Source organism: Pongo abelii, chromosome 2 (assembly GCF_028885655.2).
Source record: "Pongo abelii isolate AG06213 chromosome 2, NHGRI_mPonAbe1-v2.0_pri, whole genome shotgun sequence".
In the NCBI taxonomy this organism is placed as follows: Eukaryota; Metazoa; Chordata; class Mammalia; order Primates; family Hominidae; genus Pongo; species Pongo abelii.
The window spans coordinates 21,759,783-21,787,781 of record NC_085928.1 but is presented as its reverse complement, the minus strand read 5'-3'; the positions used below and the strand labels follow the sequence as shown (position 1 = coordinate 21,787,781).

The following is a 27,999-nucleotide window of genomic DNA, read 5'->3' as shown; positions in this document are numbered from 1 at the left end:
GACTATGCAATGGGAAAAGAACAGTCTCTTCAACAAATGGTGCTAAGAAATCTGGATATTCACGTGCAAAAGAATGAAGTTGGACCCTTGCCTAATATCATATAAAAATGAACTCAAAATGAATAAAGGACCCAAATATCAGACATAAAATTGTGAAGGTCTTAGAAAAACACATAGGACAAAAACTTCACGACATTGGATTTGGCAGTGATATCTTGGCTATGACACCAAAGGCATAGGCAACAAAAGAATAGACAAAAAAGACAAGGTGGACTTTTGGAAATTAAAAATAATTTTGTGCATTGAAAGACACTATCAGCAAAAGATAGCCTACAGAATGGTAGAAAATATTTGCAATTCTGTCTGATAAATAATTAACATTCAGAATATGGAGAAAGCACCCAACATTTAAAAACAGAAAAACAAAAATCTCGATTCAAAAATGGGCAACGAACCTGAATAGACACTTCTCCAAAGAAGTGGCTAACAAGCACGTGAAAAGATGCTCAACATCAGTAATCATTAGTGGAAAGCAAATAAAAACTACAATGAGATACCCTCTCACACCCATTGTTGACAAAGTATTCACTTCTTCGTAGCTACTCTCAAAATAACAGAAGGCTACTGTCAAGAGAAAATAAATGTTGGTGAGGATGGGGAGCAATTGGAACCCTTTGGTACTGTTGGTGAGAATGCAAAATGGTATAGTTGCTATGGAAAACAGTATGGCAATGCCTCGAAATATTAAAAATATACTTACCATATGAAAATGCAATTCCACTTCTAGGTATAAACTCAACATAATTGAAAGCAGAGTCTCAAAGAGATATTTATATACCCATGTTCACAGTAATGTTATTCACAACAACTGAAATGTAGAAGCAATGCAAGTGTTCATTAATAAATGAATGGCTAAGTCTAATATATACACCATATTTGGCACACACACGCACACACACATATGTGTGTGTGCGTGTGTGTAATGGATATTAAGTCTTGAAAAAAAAGCATAAATTCTGACATGTTACAACTTGGATGAACCTTAAAGAAATTATGCTAAATGAAATAAATCAGTCACAAAATGACAAATACTATAAGATTGCACTTATGAGGTACTTAGAATAGTCAAAATCATAGACAGATGGTAGAATGGTGGTTGCAGGGCCTGGAAGTAAGGGAATATGGAAAGTTATTGTTTATTGAGTGTAGAGTTTCAGTTTTACAATAGAAAAAATGTTACAGAGATGGATGGTGGTAACTGTTGCACAACATTATGATGTATTTGGTGCACTAAACTACACATTTGAAATGGGAAATTTTATGTTACATATATTTTGACACAATAAAAAACCTAGGGAAAAAATCATACATAATTTGATATCTGTTCGAACCCTACATTGATTAGAACGTTACACAGCCTCCATTGCTCCATCTAGTGCTAGGAAAATTATAACAGCCATTTGGGCAAGCAGTTTTACTGGGTTGAGATATAGCACATAATCTCTAACTTTTAGTCAAAAACCAAAGGGTATTTTTACTGTATGTTGCACTCTAGCTAGCTTTGTCCTTTAGAATGCTTGCTGACCCAATGATTAATTAATAACAAAGAAGACTCTTACTACCTATAAAAGTCAACCACTTAACAACATCAAACTTCAAAAGACCCTCTTAGTGCCCCTGGGTCTCATTGAGAGTCAAGGACAGAGAAAAGGTAGGTGCATGTTAACAAAAACATTTAGGAACGCTCTTTCCAGATCCAAGCAATAGCAGGGTCTAGGTCAATCCTTCTTCAATTCAAGTATGTAATGGAGTCAGTGAGCAACTCATTATAAATTCTGATTCTAGGATCCCACTCCCAGAATTGCTGATTCAGTAGATGTAAGGTGGGTTCCAGACATCTTCGTTTTTCCCATAAAGGATTATGATATAAGTTGTCTAAGAATTACACTTTAAAGAAATAGATAGCTAGGCCCAGTCTGAAATCACCCAAGAGGAAAGAAAGGAAGAGAAAATGTTACCTATTTGCTTCTTTTCCTCCACAACCTTATTCCAGTCCTACAAATAATTAAACTTGGCTTTCGCTGATTTTTGCTTGTTTTACCTACCTTTTCCAAAGACACTCAACTTTGTGAAAGATTTGTGGAAAGGATTCTCTTTCATCATCACCTTTTATCCTCCTCTAGACATAGCTATGAAGAAGTGATTGGAGTTTAGGATGACTGTGGTCCAGGGAGCTTAGGAAGCTGAGTTTGCCTTTCCTATCCTGTGGATAAATACTGTAGGGTTTATATAGTACCCTCTCTATTGAATTGCAGGACAATTTCCTTAGTGACCTGCTCCTTACTCAAGATAATTACCAAGTGCCCTTTCAGCCTCAAATCTACAGAAATATCTTTATCCTCCCCAGCTGTTCCTTTATAGCCTCTTCTCTCCCATTCCATGTATGGATAGTAGACATCTCCACATACAATCTTGATGTGGAGATGAATCTGTTTGTAAAATTCATAATCTGAAAACCACAGACAGGCAGGTAAGCTAGAAGCATCTTTATTCTTTTATTTTCAATTCAAGTAGTGCTAAAATCCTTACTCTTTTATTTTCAATTCAAGTAGTGATAAAATTTCCACTGAAGGGACTGGTTGCTGCTGCAGCTAAAAGATGGATGTGTAAGGGGAGAAGGAGTTAATAGATTTTATCAGGGTTCTTTCTGAGGTGTGGACTGTCATTCTCCTCTAATTCTAAACCTGAAAATAATGCTGAAGGAAGCTGACGAGGCTCTTTGAAGATGTTTTGAAGATGTTTTCACTGGACTGGAGCTGCTGCAGTGGCACCCCAAGGTGGCACTTCTGTGAACACATCAAGTCATAAATATTCAAATCGAATCGCTGGGTGCTACTAGCCCAACCATTCACAGTAGCGTGATTATCAACCAACAGCTTTAAGCTGGTACACCTCCTGCTGTGATAGTTTCAGCAAAGACTTTGTTAGAGTGTTGTCATCCATTCCGGATGAGATGAAGAAGGAAGCTCTCAGGATTCTACTTGCAAATCTAAAGGTGATATTTTATAAAGGTTCAGGTGCCTTTCCTAGGCAGAGGGAAAATATGAGAATGATAGGATGCGTTAAAAGCAGAGGCCAGGGAGTTTACCAGGTAGGCTTTTGATAACAACCCTATCTGTAGAGAGTGGTGTAAGTAAAACTTGGTGCGTAGGTCAGGCCAGCTACCTAAGAATCACCAGGAACTTGGTGAAACTACATATTCCTGTACTCCCCTCCTACAGATTTTTTTTTTTTTTTGAGAAAATTTGAAGTGGATTCCAGGACTGATAGATTTATCATGCTCTCCAGAGATGACTTGTAGCCATGGTTAAGACCCATAGCAAATAAACCAAAGCCATAAGAAAGAGGGTTCTTCAAAAATTTAAAACAATCAGCAGAACTGAATGACTATCACAGCCACTAACGAAGTTTTTTTTTTTTTTTTTTTTTTTTTTTTTTTATGATACTGAATTGTAAAGGTTTTAAACATGTCTGAAAATTGACACTTTCCAATGGGGAAGTAGGGTCTACATTCTCTCCCTTGGAACCTGGACTAAGCTTAGGGAATGATTGACTGGTAGAGCACAGAGGAGGTGATACTCTATGATTTCCAAGGCTAGATCATAAAAGGCAATAGAATTTCTGCCTGATTTTCTCAAAATACTTTTCCTTCAGAGCTTTGAGCCACCAGATGAGAAGTCTGAGTTTTGTCATGCTTCACATGAAGACGTCACCGTAAGCATCTTGGCTGACTTCCCCAGCTGAGATCCCAGCCAACAGCTAGCATTAATTGCCACATATCTAAGTGACGATGCATCCAGATATTACCAGTTACCAACCACTGAGCCATTCAAAGCCACAGAGTAACTCCCAGGCTTCAGTGATGAATTTCCAGACATCATGAAGCAGAAACAAGCTGTCTCCACTGTCTGCCCAAATTCCTGACCCAGAGTCTAGAGTATAACAACATGGTTATTTTACAGTTAAAAGTTGAGGGGTAGAACATACAGCATGACTAGAAAGTTTGCAAGGCACTGGGAACAGAGCAAGGATTAGAGAATTTGATAGTTCTAGCTCTGTCACTCAATTATCCCTATCATTCTGTTAAAACCTGTGTGACTCTGGGTAATTTAGTCTGCAGGCTCTGAGAAGACAAGTTTTCTAAAATGTAAAGTAGAGGGAAAAGCATATCTTAAGACTGCAATAAAGATTAAAAGTGGCACTGTGTATGAATGTGCCTGACATGTTTCCTGTTACATAGGAGAATAAATTCTCACAGTGAAAATTTAATATGTATTGCTGTTTTCTTTTTTGGTGTTGTTGCAGACACCATTCTAACTAAATAACAAAGATCTCTACATACCCCAGTGTAGATCAAAGTTATTACCCCTTACAATTGAGGAAAATCAACACAATGCATCTAAATTATGTCAAACAAATCTCAAGATGGAAAAAAGTACTATCTGTCCCTCCCAACATATTCCTTACACAGATGAGATATTTTATTGAAATATTTATTGCAGATCAGTGAACCCAACATTTGCCCATATGAGGAGTCATTTTTAAATATTAAAATAATCTCCAGACATGCATATAATAGTAGTATTTACGTTAAAAAAAACTACGTATTTTGTTACTAACCATGGCTTCTATCTACAAATAAAAATATCAGTATAGATCTGTCACACAGTCTACAGACAATACTGCGTGTAAACTCAGATTCAAGGCTCTATTAGAAAAAGTGCCTTTACTGCTCAGTAAACCTCAGAACCTAGGAATTATTATAACACATCAATGTCTCTTTCTAATTCTCCGTGTCTAGACTCTCTGAAAGTGATACTACATAACCACATCCAGTTGGGCAATTCTTTGTAATTTTCTCTGGCTCTTTCAACATAGGAGAAGAAAACATTTCTGATGAGCTCTATATGTATCATCCTCAGTCCCCCTATAAAAGAAGTTGATACAATTACTTATGTGGCATATGGAGACAAGAGAAGCTAAATGATCCTTTTATGGATCCAGATGGCTTCCAAGTAGCTAAGGTAATGACATTTAAACACTTTAAAAATGGATTTTTATTTTAACTACTCCAAGTTATGCATAGATAAAATGGAGTCTCTATGAAAATATATAAATATCAGCAAACTCTGAAAATCTTTATTAAGAATGTAATCCAAATTAACTTAGGTAATTTAAACTACAAAGAAGTAGAAAAAAACTAATATTATATATAAAAATAGTGTTAAAAAGTGTTTTTTGTTGGTGGTGGTGGTGGTGTAGTGTTAGCTCAGGTTCTATTAAATCTCTTTTAAAATTACCTGGAAGAAGGATTATTTTCATTATTTTCATGATCTCCTAGATAAGGAAACAGTGGAAATAGCTTATTAATGAACTTTGCAGGTGATAAGTGAAGATGTATGGCAGGCACCTTTGAGACTCCTCAGATGTCATATAAATTGACCAGAGGAGGATAGTAATATGACTTGAAAATCACAAAATGAGATTCAGCCTAGAAAAATGAAAACCAATATATCTTGAGCAAAGTAATTCAGTGGACAGGAGAAACCTGGTGAGTGGTAATGCTGAAAAAAGACCTGGAGCTGATAATGGAGGACAAATTAGATATCAGTTTGCAATATGATATGGCTGCCAAAGGGGCTGATGCTATTTTGAACTGAATACAATGATCCATTATGTTGGGGCAGAGCAAAAATGTAGAGAAATGACTCCCGCCTTCCTTGACTCTGGTTCGGCTAAGGTACCATCAGGCTCCTCGACACTTGAAATGTGTTGAGAAATTGGACTGAGTACGGAGAATAGCACTGAAATGATGAAAGAAATGGAATGATGTATTTATGGAAAAAGATTAAAGGAGCTAAACATGTATTGGCTGGATAAGCAATGACTAACAGGGCTGGGGTAGCACTAAGTCAACATTTGAAAGGTGTAATTTCCCTCAGAGAAAAGGGCTATATAAATGTAAAATAACAGTAATACTATTAAAATGCCATGGAAAAGCATCTAAGAGGGGACAGGGCAGACTTAGTATGAGGTTAGTGATTTAGATAACATCCTGACATCAACCATACTAACAATAGTCCTTTATTTGCCATGATGTCATTGGAAAGTACTGGAGAGACCCTCTTCTCAATTGCAAGGTAGAGAAACTTGAGCAGTTGGGAGTTGTTACTGGGAACAATTGCATTTCGTGTACTGTGGTTTCAGCACCTTTTTAAATACTGATCTCCATTACCCCACTCTTTAGACTAAATTGAATGTCCTCATCCTTATTTCCAGAATGCACATCAAATCTTTCTTTTGATGATCAATCTCTAGGAACTTTCCTCTTCTAAGTAAAACAATAAAGGAAAGAAAATAGAGGACTGAACCAATTTATACTAAGATGCTAGTATATTAGATAACAGTTTAATACATTTCTCAAATGTATGAACAAAGGATAATACATTATTTTTCTCCACAAAGAAGTCTCTGTTCAACAGATGAGGAATATGTTTTGATATGGATCATCCCTGTGACCTTCAAATGACATTCCCTAAGCTTTCAGTTGGAAAAAGCTTATATTTTGAAATGCCTTCTATACTATTCAGAGCTGTGAAAATAGCTGCAGCATAGTCTTAGAGATTGAACGGGCTCAATTTAATAGATATTTGGGGTTTTCCATTAAAACCCCAAACATCAAGAGCATGTGACATGCTTTATGACATAGGAAGCTGCATGGGGGAAATTTTCATGCAGTTACAACGATCCAAGATATGCTCTATTGGAAGCATAGATGCAAGAGAAATACAACTTAGCTTCTTTTCAGCTCTAACTTTCTATGATTCTATAATTCAGTGACTGTAGGATCATTTTCATGATTCAAGAGTAAATATTGATGGATTCTTTCCAAAGTGAAAATGTAAGAAAGAAAGTGAAAGAGAGTTGAATAGTTGTTCCATTATGTGTTAAGTATTTACAATACTAAGGAGATACAATTTAGGAACAAAGTAAGTAATGAAGTATCATGGGTTAGCACACGAAAGTGGAAAAATAGAAAACAAAAACAAAACAACAACAACAACAACAAAAAACTGCCTTGACCATCCATCGCTGATCCCTGGAGTGGAAAGAAAATGTGAAATTTCTGCACCTATTTGTGATGGATTTGGAAAGACAGGATATCTTGCTCAGGGGAAACTTTAAAAAGTCAGACATCTGCTGTAGAGCAAACACAGTGAAACACGGGTCACTAAAGAGCCCCTAAGTTACAGAAAGGACAGGTTGGTGACCCTGAAAGTAGGCAATGCAAACAGAGTAAAAACCCACCCTAGATCTGCCACTGACTGGCCTGAAGGGATTGGTGGCGAATGTGGAAGCAATATAATAATCACCAGGGTCCACTTGTTATTTATATTCTAATAGTAAAGAAAATAGCTTCTTAGGTTTCAGGTAATTTCCTAATACAAGTGCTTTAATGGAAACAAGATAGTCACCTGAGGCAGCCAGTTTAGCCAAACATGCTCAGTAAAATGCACCATGCCATGTATAAAATGGCCTGTACTGCTGGCCACAGGCAATCTTTATGATCGATTCAGGTCATTCCTGGTTCACTGATAGCATGGGTCTCTGTGTTGATTATTAGTGGCTAAACGTAAGAACTATTTTTGCCATATCTCATAAATTTCTTCATCTTCAAAAAGCATGGCCTGGGTCAACACAGCATAAGCAAAAGATGGAATGCAGGTCACCCTGAACCGTATAGACACACAGAAACCTGAACAGTCTAGCTTCATTTCCACTATGTCCAGATAGGGTAGCCATCTGATTTTTTTCAAAGGAAACTGGTAGTTTGTAGTTTTCAGATTACAGCATCACTCTACAAACATTACAAGACTGTAAATGTATTATTCCTGAGTAAAAGAGAAATTGGATAATATATGAAAATCTCCTTGTCACAATATTTAGGTAATATTCATGGAAAAAGAAAATTTTCATGAAATACAAGGAATTAAACTATAGAGTAATAAGTTCATCAGGTGGGTACCAAAAGCAAGCAAATAAAAACTTACCCGGCTTCTATGGCAGCATGTAGATAATGGCACCACGTTTTCCCAAATGCTGAGTAGCTCTGCTATATGGATTGGCTACAAGTTTTAGGTCACAAATGTGCTGAACTTTCTCCTTAAAAGCCCAACTCTGCTGTGATTATAATGGTACAGACAAGAGGCATATATGAAGATTAGATTGAAAGAAAGAAATTGCAGAAGAAAATGCAAATAACCCAGAAATCCATTAATCACTTATGGCTTTGGGGTAAAAAAAATCTAAGTACAAAGCAGAATAAATGATTAACAGCCAAAGATGGAAGAAGGGGGTGATGAGGGGGAGAACATTATTTTAATTTAATTGCATGCAAACTTGCAAGGAGATTCCAGAAATCATTCAACAAAAAAGATTTTATTATACTCATAACCCTACCTTCACCATACCATATTCACTAAAGAAATCTCCTGCCTCTAGCCTCTTCCACTCTACCTCCTTTAATTGTCACATCTGAAAGCACCTGGTGCCAACACCCAAAAATCACACCCCAAATGATCTCAACTCTAATTCTCATGCAAGCTCTACAACCATTAATCTAGATACAAAATGTGTTAGGAGATTTCTATGTATATTTAATCAATGCAACAACCCTAAGAAGTTAAGTATTATTACCCTAATGTTAAAGAAGAGGAAACTGGGAGGATAAATATTTACTTAGTCTAGCACTGAAGTTCAAAGCCAAGTTTGACTAACTCCAAAGTTTCCAGCAAGAATCAATGAAAAAGAGATAGGTTTCTGTAAATCCATTTAGATCCCACTCTTTGATTTCTATATTATTCACTGTAGGCATTCCTTAAAACTTGTTTTGATCTCCTTTAGGATATAAGCAAATAGATTGTAATCCCTGTGTGTATGTATGTGTGTGTACCTGTTACATATTTGATTTGTTTAGCACATATTTATTGAACACATAATTCTGCACTATGTACTGTGTGAAGGACTGTGGATAAAATAATAAGGATGCCCTCTGCTCTCACGGAGATTACTATTTGTCTGCTTTGCTTGATGAGGCAAGATTCCTTAAGACCAAATAGTAGCCAATGTACAAAAAAAAAGGAAGAGATTTGATTCTTAGTAATTTATTAAAGAAAATGTGTGGCTACATAACAGAGCAACTGAGTATGAGATATCAAGCTCCCATTACTACTGTTGTCATTATCATTACACTATAGTCATAAAGTAACTTAATATTGTAAAAATGCAGAAATTAGAATTCTGCAGGGCTGTCAACCCCTCAGAGCAGGGGTCATCTGGGGAAATGAGAGGAACTAGATATCGGCCCTGCAGTTCAGGACTTGGGGTGTATCTTCTCTTTTCTGTAAATGAACAGAGAAATGACTACCTAATGTAAATGGCAATCATTGGAATGGTATTTCTCCAGTAAATTTCAGAAACTACAACTGGGTGGATACTTAGTTACATTCAGTAATAAAACTGTTCATAATTTCATTGATTTTTAAAATTTTATTTTTTAGATATTTATTTTTCTCCAGTTTCATAATAATGTTATTTTTTAGAACTTCCGAGATTTGTTTGGGTTTTGTTTGTTTGTTTATACTGACTTAAAGAAGAAAAAAATATATTTTGTTAATATCTAGCCCAGGAAGTTTCCCTAAAATTAGGTATAGCAGTGTCAGTTACTAGTTCAGCTACTGGGCCTAGAGAAGCTCAGGCTCTTATGTGATAAAACAAAACAAGACAAAACCAAAACAAATAAACAAAAACCCAGAGAAGCAGAAAAGAGAATTAGAGATAATCATAATAATTATGGACTGCTTCCGACTAGTGTTTTCCATTACTGTGAATGCCATACTTGGTAAAGAAATAAATACGGTGTGCCATGCACATAATCTAAAGGCAGAATCTGTTCTGAAATGAGATGAAGGAAGAAACCAGGGTATATTCTACCAATTAAAGTGTCTGGGTGCAAATTATTAAAATTACTATATATCCTAAAAGGATTAGACTCTAGAACCTCAGTCAAAACTTACAAAAATATAAACTAATTTTTTCATTGCAAATAACCATATCTCCATTTCAAGAAGATGGATTCTACTTTGCATTGTTATATGTTTCTACTAATAAGATTTTAAAATTTTATGTGAGCCTACATGCCCAATGAGATTTTTTTCTCTTAAATTCAGGAAATATGATTTTTTTTTCTAAGGGCTAGTTTTATCTTTTTTTTTTTTTTTCTTTTTGTGACAGGGTCTCACTCTGTTGGCTAAGATGGAGTGTAGTGGCACCATCTCAGCTCACTGCAACCTCTCTGCTTCCCAGGCTCAAGCGATCCTCCCGCCTCAGCGTCCACAGTAGCTGAGACCACAGACATGCACCACCACACCTGGCTAATTTTTGTATTTTTGGTAGAGACTGGGTTTCACCATGTTGTCCAGGCTGGTCTCAAACTCCTGAGCTCAAGCAATCTGCCCGTCTTGGCCTCCCAAAGTGTTGGAATTACAGGTGTGAGCCACCACGCATTACAGAATTTTAGAAATAAAACAGTTGTTAGAAATCCTTATCTAACACCTTCATTTTTCAGAATATGATACTGAGTACCAGAGAGGCTGTATGTGTTGACACATGTCACATAGATATTTCAGGCAGGCCTGAAAATTTATTCATTCAACAAACATTCATTAAGTACCTACTATGTGTCAGTTTTGTTTCTACACATATCCTAGAGCAGTGGCCTTCTAACATATCAAGAGTCTTCTCTCACTCAACACCTTTGAATCCATATGTTCATTTATCCACCAGAGTAAGATTAAAAAGCACAACTCATCCCTCTACCCTAAAATCAGTTTCTGGACTTAATAAATAAAATGATAAAATGATTTATTTATGTAATTTTGAAAAATATACAAATGATACTCGGTTTATGATAAAACACTAATACAGAAAACCAACTTTCCACAAATGTAGGGCAAACCCAGAGTGTTGCTGGAACAATACACAGCAAGTACATTTTTCTAATCTTGCTTATGGCTATACTTTGAGCATTAAAGTGCTGATACTTTTATACTTAAATAAAACCAAAGTCATAATAATAACAATCCTTCCTTCTATTCACTCTTTATGACAGGAGATTTGATGGTAAGGGCCAATCTTTTGCTTGTCCATACAGAACTTGCTTCTTCTTCCCTATCCTAACCCTTAACTTGAAGAAGTACTTTCACAGTTAGTAGGTCAGTCAAATAACTGCTTCAGAAAACAAATATTGGCTCTCACCAGACTTACAGGCAAATTAATTTTGGTCTCATTTAACACAGTCAGGCAGCAACTTAATGTGTGTATAGAGAATTGATAGTAACTGTGGTTGAAGGATTTGATAACTTATATCTGATATAAACTTCCTTGTGTTCTCTTTCTTGTACTAGCTAGTTCAGTCACTGTCTCTGTCTCCCCCAACCCACCCTATTTTCTTTTAAAATATTTAGATATATTTGTTTTCATGGAATTCAAGAATTTCTATTTTAGAATAACTATTAGGCAGAAATTGTAGGTAACGTGACAGTAAAATAAAAGGGTAAGCGCAGAAAAAACCAAGAGGACGGGACCATAGCTCATGGTGTATCCACACTAGAACCCAAGAAGCCCACAGCCAACTTCAGCTCATCTTTTGCTTTTATTTATATTCTTATCAATCGGAAATAGAAATATTATATTTTAAAATGAAAGAATATGGCATGGCAGAAAAATAACGAATGAGAAAAGGAAAGAGGGACAAGGAAAGACAGACATAAAAAGAGAATGAGATGAAAAATACTACTGTCCATCACTTAGCCAGTATTTTTTTACAAGCAGATTTTGAAGCATCAGTGTGGGAAAAATAAAAAATCAGAATCTGGGGTATGTAGAGTGACTATACATCTCTGCTTCCCAGGAAAGGTCTCAGTGTATATCTGGTACTCCAGCATAATTATCGGTAGCAATCCTTCCACTCTCAAAGTTTCACAGTTTGAACCATCAACTATACAGTCACCCTAAGGATAGAAATTATTCATGATAGGTTGGCAATTTTACAATTGAATAAATTTGGTCTCATTTCTCATTCACGACCTGTTGTTTGTAATATAGACCCCTTTGCTAAGGGATCATATTCTCTTCATGCCTCGGTACAATGAATTTGATCCAGGTCAGAATAAACTCAGCTATAATTGCATTCTTGAAAACCTCTCATATGGCAGACTAAGTGAATAACGAACCCATACCAAAACAACAGCCCAAGTGTATTTGGCCCTCTGATTTCACTGTCATGCATTTACCTTCCTTTTTCTTTAACAAAGCATCTGACATTCAAGGTTTGTTTCATCCTGTCCTATGAGAAGGAAGGGGAAGTGGTGGTTAGAAACAGCCTCATTGCTAGGAATAGGGATTTTTTAAATCCCTGTAACCTTAATAGTAATTTAGAGGCCATGACTGTGTAACCACCAGAAATTAGCCTTCATTTCCATTTCACCAAAAGCATTTGTGACAGACATTTTTTACCTGTAAAGCAATATATACAAACTCGTATTAATTCCCAACCACAGAATTAATCCTCGCTAGAAGCTGCATTCAAAACATCTTTCCTTTTAACCTATTACTTCTGCAAAAATTTAACATATCATAAAATGAGATGAAAATATAAAAAATCTCCTGAAGAGGATAAAGGGAAACAAATACTTTTATTTATTATTGGTGACACTCTTATTTATAGTTGGTGACAAAATTAATATTCAGAAATTACCTGGCCAAAGATATTACATTTAAAATATGTATTATCTTTGACAAGCCAATCCTACTTTTGTAATCTGTATAATTTTTAGGAAAGCAGTCTCTTGGTTCAGACTCATGGAATTTCAATCTTGGCTTAGCTTCTCGGCAGACCTGTGACACTGGGCAAGTTACTTACACTCCCAGTGCCTTGTTTCCCTCAGTTGTATTCCACTGAATGTGGATAATATCTATATCTAATGAATAGGACTATTGGGAAAATTAAATGAGTTAGTGGATGTAAAGTGTTTAGAAAAGTTCTGCACTAAAAGCAATCAATAACAGTTATTATTATTATGCTTTAGAAATAAAAGCACCAGCACATAAGGATAATATTGAAAGTGTATAATATTGTTTCTCAATTTAAAAAATGAAAACAACTGGCTATCCATCAATATTAGAATAATTAAGTATGATGTGAAGTCCATACTGTGGAATATTACGTATCTCAAAATTTAGAAAATATACTAGATATGTGTCTATTCTTCTTGCTGGATTTTTTTAGTATGAGAAGCAAACTGTACAGTTATTTACTTAGTATCATCACACTTTAAATTAAAAAAAAAACAGAATAATGACCCCCCCAAAAAAAACTACACACACACACTCTCTCTCTCTCACACACACACACACACACACACACACACTCACATATTCCTTCATAATTATTTAGCATTTACTGTCAGGCACTGTTATAGTATTGGGTTGCAGCAGTAAACAAAACAGACACAAATATTGACCCTCACAAAATATATTGTAAGGTGTGAGGACTCTCTCACACACAAATAAATGAATAAATAAAATATATATTATATCTGGTGCTAAGTGTTATAGGAGAAAAATAAAGCAATGTAGTCACACGCCTGGGATTTCCAATGAGGCAACGATGGTTAAGGGGATACTAACTTCAAACAGGGTGGTGAAGAAAAGTCTCTCTGGGGAAATAAAAAAAGAATACGTTTGGGCAGAATCCTGAAAGATATGAAGAGGTGAAGTATATTTACATGTTTTCTGAACATGTGCATGTGTTTGTATATTTTGTGTGAATATGGAAGGAAAATATATGAGAATATACCAAGTTGTTGAATGTATTACATTTAATTACTTCAGGGAGGCTACATGTTGGCGATGTAAAGCTGGAAGAGGTTTTAAGTGTCTTCTTTATACCTTTTTATTTGTACATATTTTACTTTGGATATTAAAATAATTGATTAAGAAGATTAGAGCTAATAAATAAAAGAGTAAGTGGAGGATGGAAATGAGCCCAGGAATCAGAAGAATTAATTTCCAGTCACAGCACATAGCAGGTGCTAAATAAATGCCAGTCTAACTAAAATTTAACTGTATTCTTTCACCATTTAAGTATTCTGCAGATAAGGGCATCTGAGCCCTGCAGAGGTACAACTATTTGTGTGTTAAGGACACACAAATACTAATTGCTGACACTATGTACCCCATATGACTGTCCTCCTTTATCGGTGGTTTCACTTTCCATGATTTCTGTTACTCTCAGCTGCAGTTCGAAAATATTAAATGGAAAATTCTAGAAATAAGCAATTCATAAGTTTCAAATTGCACTGCATTCGGAGTATGGTGATGAAATCTCAGATCAATCTTGTTCTGTCCTGCCTGGGACATAAATTATCCCTTTGTCCAGCTCATCCCTGCATTAGTCACTTAGCAGCCATCTCAGTTATCAGATCAACTACCATGGTATCACAGTGCTTATATCAAGGAACTCTTTTTTTTTTTACTTAATAATGGCCCCAAAGCACATAAGTAGTGATGCTAGCAATTTGAACATGCCAAAGAGAAGCCATAAAGTGTTTCCTTAACATGAAAAGGTGAAAGTTCTTTACTTAATAAGAGAAGAAAAAAATTGTATGCTGAGGTTGCTAAGGTCTACGGTAAGAACGAATCTTCTATCCGTGAACTTGTGAAGAAGGATAAAAGAAATCCGTGCCGGTTTTGCTGTCACTTTAAACTGTAAAAGTTATGAAGTGCCACAGTGCATGATAAGTGCTTGGTTAAGATGGAAAAGGCACTAAATTTGTGGATTTGGTATCATCCATGGTTTCAGGCATCACTGAGGGTCTTGAAACATTTCTTCCACAGAGAAGGAGGGATGACTATACCCATTTTTGCCAGGGGATTTGCCTTTATAACATCCTCGGTACTTTTTGTAAAGAAGCTTTTTTTTTTTTTTTTTCAGCCCTGAAAGTTTCAATAAACTGCCTGAGAGTTTATTGAAAGAGTTTGCATAAAAGAGGAAGGATTCAAAAGTTTGGATTTGGGGGAGAAGAATTGAAGAAAGAGCTGCATTGCTGAGAGTGAAGGCAGTGCACCTGCTGTGTCCTACATACAATACCATTGATTAGTTTAAATTTCTCTTTGTTTATTTCCCACACCCTACCTTCCAATGGAGATGCCATTAAACAGGAAAATGATCAAAAGCTAGACATCTGAAGGGAGAAGATACAGAATGAGGACACCTCAGCAGCATTAGTCTCTGAGTAACGGAGAAGTAGCTTTGGAACCTGACAGGGGAATGGCAGGAGAGTTCACCATGGCTATGTTGGAAAGGGATTCTGAAGAATTTTCCAGAGTCAGCAGCATATTCACATATGTACCCATACATTCTGAGCTCTCATATTACATGTAATTATGTTCCTTGTCAACTCAATACAGTAAGAGTTCATCAGCCTGGACTAAACAGACTCTTCCCAATAATTATAAGAATACTCCACTGGAAACTACAGAATGGATGGCGGTGATGAACTAATTAAATGAATAGAAGCAGAGCCCTAGAAACTGTTGTCTGTTTATCTGGAATGCGGCTGAAATGTGAAAGGTTCTTTTGCTATCCAGTATCATTCCCTTCAAACTAGCTGGCTCACACGTAATGTGAATAAATACATTTGGAGGTCTGGAAATCTTCAAGGAAGTTCAAGGAAATATTCAACTAGAAACCAAACAAAAGTATATCTCATTGTTTCTCAGGGACAAATATCAATTAACTCCTTATTTCAATGTATTAATATCCCCAACATGTGGATATATATCATCCTCTTTCAGTGAACAAAGTGTGTAAAATAGCACTTAGAATGTCAGAGGAAATTTTAGTTAACCCTTCAAATACTGTGTCATGCTTCTTCATCAGCTCCACAGTTTGGTTAAAAGGTTCACCACTTCACCATTTGTACAGGCAGTGGAAGGAGACACCAACTCTAGGTATTCAAGCAGAAAGTTCCACTTCTTATAAAATTATTCCATGACTTCTCTGACGTTTCCACCACTAGGGTAGTCAACACAAAGGGATCCTTTAAAATCCACACATCACTCCACGAATACCTGATTATCATTGATGTGGAATTAGTTTATCATGGCAGCTAGCAGAGAACAAAGTTCTAAAGTACACACTATGAAGGAGTTGGGTTGAACGAATACCTGATTATCATTGATGTGGAATTAGTTTATCATGGCAGCTAGCAGAGAACAAAGTTCTAAAGTACATACTATGAAGGAGTTGGGTTGAGGAAAAAGACAATGAGATCGATCCAGAGCATGGGATCTTGCCATTCAACCCTAACTTACATGAGCCCTAAGGGACCTCATATGGTAAGTAGTGCAAAGAGAAACTGAAGGCAGTGAGAGAAGTCACAAGTAGAGACAGAAGAACTGAGAAAAGGCAAGCCAACCTCGTTTACTTTATACTGTCAGCTAGGGACAAAACTGAGTCTAATGATGGGTCATTAAATAAATCTCCTTTGAAGTTTTGTGCTCTAATATGGAAATGGTCTCTGTTAGATACATAGCAATAGTTCTTTTACCTAGTCTCTCCAGAGAATGCGATGTACCTCAAAGTAAAACATTCAAATAACTGAAAGTTATCTCATTAATCTTAAAAAACATGCTTTTGTTTTAACAGTTTTTCTTGTAACTAATTATAAAACATATCAATCACTTTCTTTAATTCGTATGTATTTCACTTCAACAAGCACTTGCTGCATTGTATAATAATGACTTTTTTGGAATGTCTTGAATATTTATATAGGGTTATTTGACTCAATGTGAAAAGGTTCAAACACTTGTCCAAAGTTTATAGCCGTACAGTTTCTTCCCTGTGTCATCGGTTGTCTGAACAAAGAGATGTTTGCTTCTTTTTGTAAAATGTAGAATTTCATACCTAACTTCGTTAAGATTCTAAATACAGGTCAGCTTCCTCTACAACTCATTCAGCTGGGCTCTGTACCCTTAGAGTTTTCTCACTTGTTCTTGTGTGTGTTCAAAGACATGTTCTGGATGGAAGTGATTAGCTAGAATCTGACCTCTGGATAATCAGGGTGGTATGCTTAAACAAAAACATTAGGTTCATGAGACAGAGATACAGCTGCAGGCAAACCAAGAGGAAATGAGGGTTAATAATACTGCATGCCTAGAAATATGAAGAAGTTATAAAAAGGGTTAGGTGACCTAACTGGGAAAATTTAGACAAAGATAAATTTTATTCATCTACTCTTTTAGTGAATTACTCAAAATGATCAATTAACTCTGGCTAGTTCTGTGAAAGAGTTATAGTTGGAACCATATAATTATAGTACTTGATAATATTTAATTTAACACTTTATTATAAACTGCCTTGGTATTGTTATTTAATTACTTCATATGCAAAAGTTATATTTTTTAAAAGGACCATACACTTCTTGAAGACAGAGATCCTGTCTTCCCATCTAATTTGGGTTCCTCTACATCCTCCTACCCAGATAATCCAGTACATGCAGAGTACACTCCATAATTCTGTACTGAATTGAATTGTTATATATGAATCTTTAAAATTAGGATAGTATAAACCTCTTTCCAGAACTATCTAGACCAGTGACAATACAAAAAATGGAGAGAAGAGGCAAAGAGTATAGAGATATTATGTAATAAAATCAAGCAATTCATTTTCCATCCCATATTTTCATATAATGAAGTGCATTGGTTTTATAATTTCCACTGAAAGTTTACATATATGAGCACGTTCACACGAACACTGGATTCTAAATTATTAACCTACTTCAGGAAATAGTCATTTGTATCTATTAACTTAATGATCCAATTAAAATAAAGTTCATAAAAATCATTGTAGGAGAGCTTATAAGATTTCCCAACTGACTTTCCATTCAATGGTTTTGTAAAAAATTTTATTCTGAACTTGACAGCTATGAGAATTACTAATAGAGTTTGACTGAAGACGGTATTATCAGGATCTGCTAAAACCCTTCCCACATTTTCCTTTTCACCCTTGAAGCTGGAGTCACTTAATGCCAACATGAACTTTTAATTCTGATCAGGGGATATTTAAAAAGCTGTTAGCTAATTGAATAGTTGGTCTTGCTTAACCCTCATACCCAGATCTGAAATTAACTGATTGTCCTGTCTTTTCCAGTGTTCCAGCCATATACTCTTGGTTCTTTCCAAGACATCCCTGAATCAAAATCCAAAGCAGGTATTCCCAAGGTCAGACACTTCTATGCAAACTCCACACCTTGTTGATGCTACCTGCTCCTTCATGTGTACTGCTATTTATAACCACCTTGTTACAAACACCTTAGTTCAGGCCTAGCCATTTCAGCCTTCACTGTCTCTACCACTATTGGAGACATGGCTCTGGCAATTACCAAAACATTGTTGTGAGTTAGTCTTTGTTGAATTTGCAGAATCATAGTCCCAGTGGCTTTCCCTTGGCAATGAAGAAGCTTAAATATTTCCTCATAGCTAGAATCACACAATTATAAAATTTTACAGCTCACAGAGATGAAGGAGATCCTTCAAGTTTAAAGCTGACTTGGGCATTGCATGCAAATGCAATGTTTTATGGTAGGTTGCCTTACAGTCTGCCAGAGGAAAGACTAAACATATATCTACTACTTATGCATTCTCAAAAGAAAGTAATAGGACCAGGATAGACATTGGGGCATCATCAATGGTTTTGTACTTCCAGAGGGAAATACGGAGAAAGTAATCAAAGACTTCAAAACTACATAAAAAGCTCTCTCTCTCTCTCTCTCTGGGTGTATGTGTGTGTGTGTGTGTGTGTGTGTGTGTGTGCGCATGTGTGTTATATTTTCTTGAGGAAGAGGGAATTTAGAAGACTGAGATAAACACACATGTATATCAAATGGCATGACTGATTCTCCAGCATTCCAGTATAGATGCTGTTTGTTTATTACATAATAATATATAACTGGCTTCAACAGTGATTCAAATAAGTAGTTCATTGTATTAGCTATTGATTCTATAAAATAAAATCCATGACATAACATTAACTTGTTCTTTACCATATATATATATATATATATATATATTTGTTTTTCACATTTATATGTGCATAAATATTCTGAGTTTTAAGATTTGAGTAATATCTGCAGTAAGGAAAAAAACAGCAAGCCAATTTATACAGTCTGCTTCACATTTTCAAGATAATTCTTTTCTTAAAAAAATAAGTATGCCTGCTGATTGGGAATTAGTGTATAAAAATGTCTCATTTATTTGACAAAACTACAAAGAACATACATTGGGAAAAAGACAATCTCTTCAATAAATGGTCCTGAGAAAACTGGATATCCATATACAGAAGAATGAGACTTGACCCCGTCTCTCACCATATACAAAAATCAAAATCAGATGGGTTAAAGATGTAACTGTGAGACCTGAAACTATGAAATTACTAAAGAAAACATTGGATAAACTCTCCACAACATTGGTTTGGGCAAAAATTTCTTGAGTAATACTCCAAAAGCACAGGCAACTAAAGCAAAAATAGGCAAATGGATCACATCAAGTGCAAAGGCTTCTGCATAGCAAAGGAAACTATCCACAAAATGAAGAGACAACCCACAGAATGGAAGAAAATATTTGCAAACTATCCATCTGATAAGGGATTATAACCAGAATATACAAGGAGCTCAAATAACTCTACAGGAAAAAATCTAATAATAATGGGCAAAAGATCTGAATGGACATTTCTCAAAAGAAAACATACAAATGGCAGACAAGTATATCAAAAGGTGTTCAACATCATTAATCATAAGGAAAAATGCAAATCAAAACTACAATGAGATATCATTTCATTCCAGTTAAAATGGCTTTTATCCAAAACACAGGCAATAGCAAATTCTGGCAAGGATATGGAGAAAGGGAGCCATGACAGACTGTTGGTGAGAATGTAAATTAGTACAGCCACTATGGAGAATAGTTTGGAGGTTCCTCAAAAAACTAAAAATAGAATTACCAATATGATCAAGCAATCCCACTGCTAGCTATATACCCAAAACAAAGGAAATCAGTGTTTCATAGAAGAGATAACTGCATTTCAATGTTTATTACAGCACTATTCACAATAGTCAAGATTTGCAAGCAACCTAAGTGTCCATCAACGGACAAGTAGATAAAGAAAATGTACATATTATATACAATGGAGACTATGCAGCCATAAAAAAAGAAATCCTGTCTTTGTAACAACGTGGATGGAACTGAAAGGCATTATGTTAAGTGAAGTAAGCCAGGCACAGAAAGAAAAACTTCACATGTTCTCATTCATTTGTGGAAATTAAAATTTAAAACAATTGAACTCATGGAGATAGAGAATAGAATGATGGTTACCAGAGGTTTGGAAGAATAGAGGTGGTGGGAGTGGGCGGTGGGAAATGGGGATGGTTAATAGGTACAAAATATACTTATATATAATGAATAAGACCTAGTATTTGATAGCACAACAGGGTAACTAGTTAGCAGTAATCTGTTGTACATTTTAGAATAACTGAGAGAGTACAATTGGAATGTTTGTAACACAAAGAAATGATGAATGCTTAAGGTGATAGAAAACACATTCTTCTCTGTTGTGATTAGTAACATCGTATGTCTGTAAAAAATATCTAATATACCCCATTAATATATACACCTACTTGGTATCCATAATCATTTTTTAATTAAAAAGAAATCTCACTTAAAATTATTTTTCTATAGGAAGTCAGTTTCTTTTTTTTTTTTTTTTTTTTTTTTTGAGACGGAGTCTCACTCTGTCGCCCAGGCTGGAGTGCAGTGGCGTGATCTCGGCTCACTGCAAGCTCTGCCTCCCGGGTTCACGCCATTCTCCTGGCTCAGCCTCCCGAGTAGCTGGGACTACAGGCGCCCGCCACCACACCTGGCTAATTTTTTGTATTTTTAGTAGAGACAGGGTTTCACCGTGTTAGCCAGGATGGTCTCGATCTCCTGACCTCGTGATTCACCCGCCTCGGCCTCCCAAAGTGCTGGGATTACAGGTGTGAGCCATCACGCCCGGCCAGGAAGTCAGTTTCTTATAATGATAGACCCAATCAACACTTAGGTCCTTATTTTACCTTATAGCAAGATCATTAAATTGCCAAACAAGATTACCAGGTATGACTACCCCAATATTACTTTCTAGAGTCAATGTGAAAAAACTATAATTTTATAATGAGTGAAAACCAGAATTCACTCATTTAATCAATATGTATGTAATTAAATGAAAACACTGTTTTATTAAAAAGCAATTATTTCTAACATTTTCCCTGAAAAGTAAATGACCAGAATTTTCTTTGAGAAATAGGAATCTTTTGTGAAATTGTTGAAGACTCTCAAAGTCTCCTCAAGTTTAAAAAAGGCAATGGAGAATCTTGCTGAGGTTATTCCAAAGCATGTACAGATGACACCTATAGGTTTAAACACTAATTAAATAATATAATTTAAAACCTCGCACATGGTAACTAAATTATTCCCAGAATACTAGGTATAGAGGATTGCAAAATATTATCTACCCAGTACATTTTAAGACAATAAAAAAAGTTCAAATACAGAGTACACTCCTCAAAGAGATGATCTAACATGCAAATTGAAAAGTTTATTTTGAGACACATTTTATATATTTGCTGCATAGGTTTTAGGTAAGGTTTACAACCATTAAGCCCAATTAGCTTGTTCCAAAGCTAATATAAGTAAATAATAAATAAACCCTAAAAGGAAGAGTCTAAAAAGAATTTACAGCAGTTCACTCTTCACTGAAAGCAACAGAAAATCTTTCCTGGGGCTTACATAAGGAAAACCATAAAACTGACTTGTTTTCACAAACAAAGTAAAACACAGAATTAAAAAAAAAAAAAAAAAAAAAAAGAGGTTGAACACCTAGGTCTTAGGAAAGTAAAACACCTGGAAACTTTAGGAAACTTGGAGGCAGAAACTCATGAAGAATCTCTTTGGGTTTCCTCCTTATGATACATGAGTTCCAATTACTTTCTATCCTTGCATGAGAGTGCTTTGTATTCAAACTGCTGGGAAAGTACTGTTTAGTCTAATCGCCTTAATCTAGATAGAGAATGCTTCATGGTTGACAGGCAGAATGTCACCAAGTAGAACATAGGAGTGTCTGTTCCCCAAAGAAAAAGCTAATAGCTTTTACTGGAAGGAGGGAAAAGAATTCTAGCAGGCCAAAAACACTAGAGCCCTCTTAGAAAGGCAACACAGGAATTTATTCTTCATTTTTTCCTCAATGGAGGTGTTTGCTGGACTTCAGTAGTGAGTAATATAGTAATATACAGTATATAGTAATATAGTTTGAGGATATATGGATATAGGGGAGTTGCTGGATGACAGTAGTCTAGATGCCTTGGGAATACTGCATCTGAGGTTAGTGACCTCAGATGCAAATGCATACAAAAAGGAATGACCTAGAAGCATAAACCCCTCCCCACACTTGGACGGAAGAAAAGCTTTGTTATGCAAAGTTACATCTGATAGCAATTTTTTAAAACAATGAAAGCCTGTTAAATATACTCATTACTAGAGTTTAATAATAAAATCCACCGATCAAAATGCTTTTTTCACTTTAATATGACTAATTTACTAGATGAAAGACATTCTATCTCTCTATGCATACTTGTTTCTACACAGAAATGCTGACTGAATCATTTGTACCATAAAGTACAAAAATGTGAGTCATTCGAATATCATATCTTAATGAAAGATACTACTGGTTTTAATAACATTTTAAAAACGGTAATATGTACAAATAGCTAAAAATTGTTAATAGAACAAACATGTATTTGGTAATTATTCTCCATCAAAAAGTGTTTTTGGAATAATATAGAGTATAAATAAATAAATAGTTATTTCCAGTTATAAACTTTGGATTGCATTTAAATGTGGGCGTATTTGCCCTTGATATCTTTACCACGTATAAAATCTATGGGTTATTTTTGTCATACTAAACTACACTAAACCTAGTTTCTATGAAAGAAAAGTTTTCTTGATTTGACCTTTCTAAATGTGGTTACTATAAAATATTATGTTTAAAATTATACATTAAACTTATTGAGAACAGAGTTTATGATACATACTACTTTTTGGTTGAGTCTTTTCTAAGATAAAATACATTTGTACTATGTATATAATATATTTTTAATTAATTAATAAGTCCATCAATCAATAAGGAAATATTTTCCCTTGAGTTAGCAGGTAGTGAAAAAATATAAGTTTTGTATGTGATACCAACTCAAAAAGTGTTCAAATAAGATCAAGATGCTGAAACTTTTCAAATGGTGATGATAAAAAATGCATAGGCTTGGCCTCTCTCCAGCAAAGCACTATGGAATCATATCCAGACCAACCATAGTCATCTTGGTAAAACCGACTGGATGTCAGAAGTGTAGCTGGTTCCAATGTGTAAATGTTACATAGCCTATGCATTAAGTAGCTTTTTAGGAAACTTGACTCATATTACCCTGTACAACAAGCTGCAGTTTAACTGGAGTAAACTTTTTATTTTTATTTTCTTTTATTTTTAAGTTCAGGGGTACATGTGCAGGATGTACAGATTTGTTACATAGGTAAGCATGTACCATGGTGGTGAACACGTGTCATGGTGGTTTGCTACACAGATCTTTGACAAACCTGTCAAAAATAAGCAATGGAGAAAGGAGTCTGTACTTAATAAACGGTGCTGAGAGAACTGCACCATTTTCTAGCCATATGCAGAAAATTGAAACTGGGCCCCTTCCTTACACCATATTCAAAAATAACTCAAGAAGGATTAAAGACTAAAATGTGAAACTCAAAACTACAAAAAACCTATAAGAAAATCTAGGCAATACCAGTCAGGACATAGGCACAGGCAAACGTTTCATGATGAAGACGGCAAAAGCAATGGCAACAAAAGCAAAAATTGACAAATGGGATCTAATTAAACTAAAGAGCTTCTGCACAGCAAAAGAAACTATCATCAGAATGAACAAATAACCTACAGAAGGAGAGAAAATTTTTGCAATCTATCCATCTCACAAAAGTCTAATATCCAGAGTCTATAAGGAACTTAAACAAACTTACAAGAAAAAAAAAATCTCATTCAAAAGTGGGCAAATAACATAAACAGACACTTCTCAAAAGAAAACATACATGTGGCCAACAAACATAGGAAGTAACTTTTTGTTTCCCTACCAAACTGAGCAAAGAGAGACTGGATTGCCTAAAGCCAATATATGAATCAACATGTGACTTCTGTCAAAAAGCACCTCTTTTTTAAGACTAATCAACTTTTCATGAAAACGATGGCCAAGATTGATAGGCAATGAGAATCAGTGTATTTTTTCCAAGCATAGGTATAGTCTTTTGACACTGATTACTTTTAATGGCCATCCATTCTCAGCTGCACAAAGAACTATCACTCAGGGTCCTCCCCATAGATGTATTTACATAAATGAATAAAAGGTATCAGTGAACATGGAGGAAAGCATCTAAAGATTAAAGAAGTCCTGGCATGTGGTCCCCAAGAAGGTATGGAGGAAGTGCCTCAGAAGTAATGCATTTTTATTCATTTATTTAGTAGCTGGTTTGTACTAGGGGCTGGGAAGTCACAAATGATTGTTAAGCTCTGTGCTCTTAAGGGTCGTCATCCTCTCTGCTTTACTACAATAAAAGTGGTCAGGATTAAGGAATGATGCTATGTACAAAAGCCAAGGCCTATTGATGTGGACATTTTATAATATTTTCTTAGTCTTCCTTATCAATGACACACATTCCCTCCCATCCCACATTATCTTCCTGAGCCACCGCATTGCCTAGCCCTTCACAAAATATGGGTGGTAGGGAAGGGTGGATTTATGTGATTTGCCAGACTTTAGGAGTAAGACAGCTGGCATCTCCAAAACCTGTAACAATTACTTGTATTATTTCTATGCCTTACCCAAAAACTTCTAATTGGCATATTAGACTTGACCAAACAGATTAACAACCCATTCAATAATGATTGATCAGATTAATGCTAAGATAATTGGATCGTTTCATTAGAAGAGTCATAGGAATAGAGATCAATAAGATCCTATGTTTCTTGAATATGAGGCATTACACGAAAGAAATTACAGCCAGCAGCATCTTCAAATTAGTATCAGTGTTCTATTGCTTAAACTAAGTCATAAAATATGTATATGCTAAATACTTAGTAAAAGGTAAAAAGAGAAATCAGGAAGCCATCCACTACTAAGGCAGTAGAATATAAATAAATCCCACTTGAATCACAAGTTTGTGTATCCCTTTTATTTCTTCTATAATTTGTCAGATGTACCTCTCTCACCACCTGTGTTTCTCTACCTCTAAACAGGTAGAGAATGTTGCTTTCTCTTCTTTACATTTATTTTCTTCCTTTTTTTTTTTTTTTGTCTTTTTTTGAGACAGAGCTTAGCTCTTGTTGCCCAGGCTGGAGTGCAGTGGTCCAATCTCAGCTCACTGCAACACATCCGCCTCTTGGGTTCAAGGCTTCTCCTGCCTCAGGCTCCCGAAGAGCTGGGATTACAGGTGTCGTCTGCCACCACGCCCAGCTAGTATTTTGTATTTTTAGTAGGCACGGGGTTTCACCATATCGGCCAGGCTGGTCTCGAACTCCTGACCTCAGGTGATCCACCTGCCTCAGCCTCCCAAAGTGCTGGGATTACAGGCTAGAGCGACCATGCCTGGCCAGTTTTTCTTCCTTTTTTTAAACAAACAAACAACAACAAAAAAAAACTTTACAAGAAATCCACTGCTTACTAACAGGAGTAATGACACAACTGCTTCTCTTGTATTTGCTTCCGCACACATTCCTTTCAGGTGGAATGACTGTGGCTCTGTGCCATCTCGAAATCTACTGGTCTCCAAGCACAAACGAACATTCTGTTCAACTCATGAAATGAGTGGCAGGCAGGTAAGTGGAAGCAAAATTGCTTGTGGTAAATATGGGTGGGCGGAAAATATTAGCTGCTTGATAGGTTTTTAAAAATGCTGTAATAATATTTCTCATGTAATTAATAGTGTGAGCAGAGCACCAGCAAAGGCTCAGAGGGATGCCCACAGAGTTCCACTGCAGCCGTGCACAGAGGAGGTGGAGAATGCTCTCTACAGGTGAAAACTAGGCTAATACACAGTGATTGAAGATTAAAGGTAACCTTGCACTCGTAACTCCAAAAGACGCATTTGCCAAAAGTGAGGCAGGAGTTATGTTTACTCTGCTGTAAGCCCCTAAAACCACTTTTGTTAATATTTATATAGCTCACCTGTATCTCTGAAGATACACCGTTTTTTTTTTTAAGTACAGAAAGAGTGAGTGGGAAGTTATTAATATCCATTGCTGACAGTGATTGTCAAGATTCTTAAAAAAGTAAAGGATCAATTGAAAAGAAAATAATTTTAGATTTATGTAGTAAAATATTCACAAAGCTACATGAAGAGTCTTTGGTTGGAGAAGCCTTGCTCTGAATCTACTTCATAAGCTTCCTCTTAAAAATGACTGGTTTCAAAAAAAAAAAGACGGGTTTCAACAAGCTGTTTCAGTCAAATAGGCCAGTTAACCCCCAAATTCAAAGGAAAAAAGGAAAAAACAATATCTACAATCATGCTGGTCTGTTTGATGGGATACACCAGCTATAAGTGTGAGATAAAAGAATAATTAGTAACCAAATGTTGTAATAAGATATGTTATAATAGAGATCATATGTCACTCAACAAAAAATTCATCTAGGGTTGTTTCTAAGTCTTCCCTTTTTAAACTTTTAGAAAACAAGCAGCATTTTAAAAGATGGAATATAAAATTCATGGCTAAGAAGTTAGAATTTCACTTCACTGGAAAAGAAAGTTTATTTTTGATAAACAGAAATGAGATTAACAAACATTCTAGAATGGGTATGAGGTAATTTGTATTATTTGAAGTACATAGGTAGATTTTAAGGACAATTCAAGAACAAAGCTTAAGACCTAATGTGTAGAAATTATAGAAGAAATAATTGTATTATGTTTATTGAAAGAAATTCACAGCTTTTCCATAAAGAGGAAAGCAAGAAAAAAAAAGAGAAGATTGATCCTGTGATATGAAGGCTTCAGCTAGGGGTTGTAAGGAATACAACAGTAAATAAGACAGAGCTTCTGCCTACGAAGACCTTACAACCTACCGGTTGAGGCAGACAGATGCAGCAAATAGTTTTAATAGAAGGCTGAATGTGATACACATTGAGCAGTCAAGGGAAAAAATGTTATTTACAACACGGGCTGCAGTTTGAGCCACAATGATAGAAGTATTCATTCCAAGGAGAGCATTGCTCTTACCTTCCAGAAAATATTTTTATGTAACTCTTCTGGCTGTTTCTCTTCTTCCCACGCTGGCAGGTCTATCAAGGAGAAGAGAGACCAAGAGATATAAAATATAGAAATATGGGCTTGCCCTCTGGCCACTCTAGAATGAATAAGTTTAGAGGAGGGCACAGAGATTTAAAGAAAAGGAGGAAGAGGAGGGTCACCGGAGAAACAGGAAGTTACTAAAATTAGAGGTGTTAAGGAAAATAGAATGTTATTGACTGGAATTACGTCTCTCCCAAAAAATCCATACATTAATATCTCAACTCCCTCCCCTCCCAAACCTCCCCCATCTCAGAATATAAATAACCATACATGGAGCTAAGTTCTTTAATGAAGTAATTAAGTTAAATGAGGCCTTTAATGTGGGCCCCTAATCCAACATGACTGCTGTCTTTATAAGAATGAGAAGAGCCACCAGTGGGGCGCATTCACAGAGAAACG

General features: G+C 35.7%; 1 protein-coding gene and 1 long non-coding RNA gene across 4 annotated transcripts in view; both read right to left on the bottom strand.

Annotated features, from left to right (window-relative positions):
- The window catches only part of LOC134760986 (uncharacterized), a 49,324-nt gene extending 30,095 nt beyond the window's left edge, over positions 1-19,229 (bottom strand). Inside the window, exon 1 of the long non-coding RNA XR_010139135.1 lies at positions 761-19,229. This is a non-coding gene — a long non-coding RNA (uncharacterized LOC134760986). The remainder of the gene's footprint in view (positions 1-760) is intronic.
- LSAMP (limbic system associated membrane protein) overlaps positions 1-27,999 on the bottom strand; it is a 648,138-nt gene that overhangs the window by 528,574 nt on the left and 91,565 nt on the right. The window lies entirely within an intron of this gene.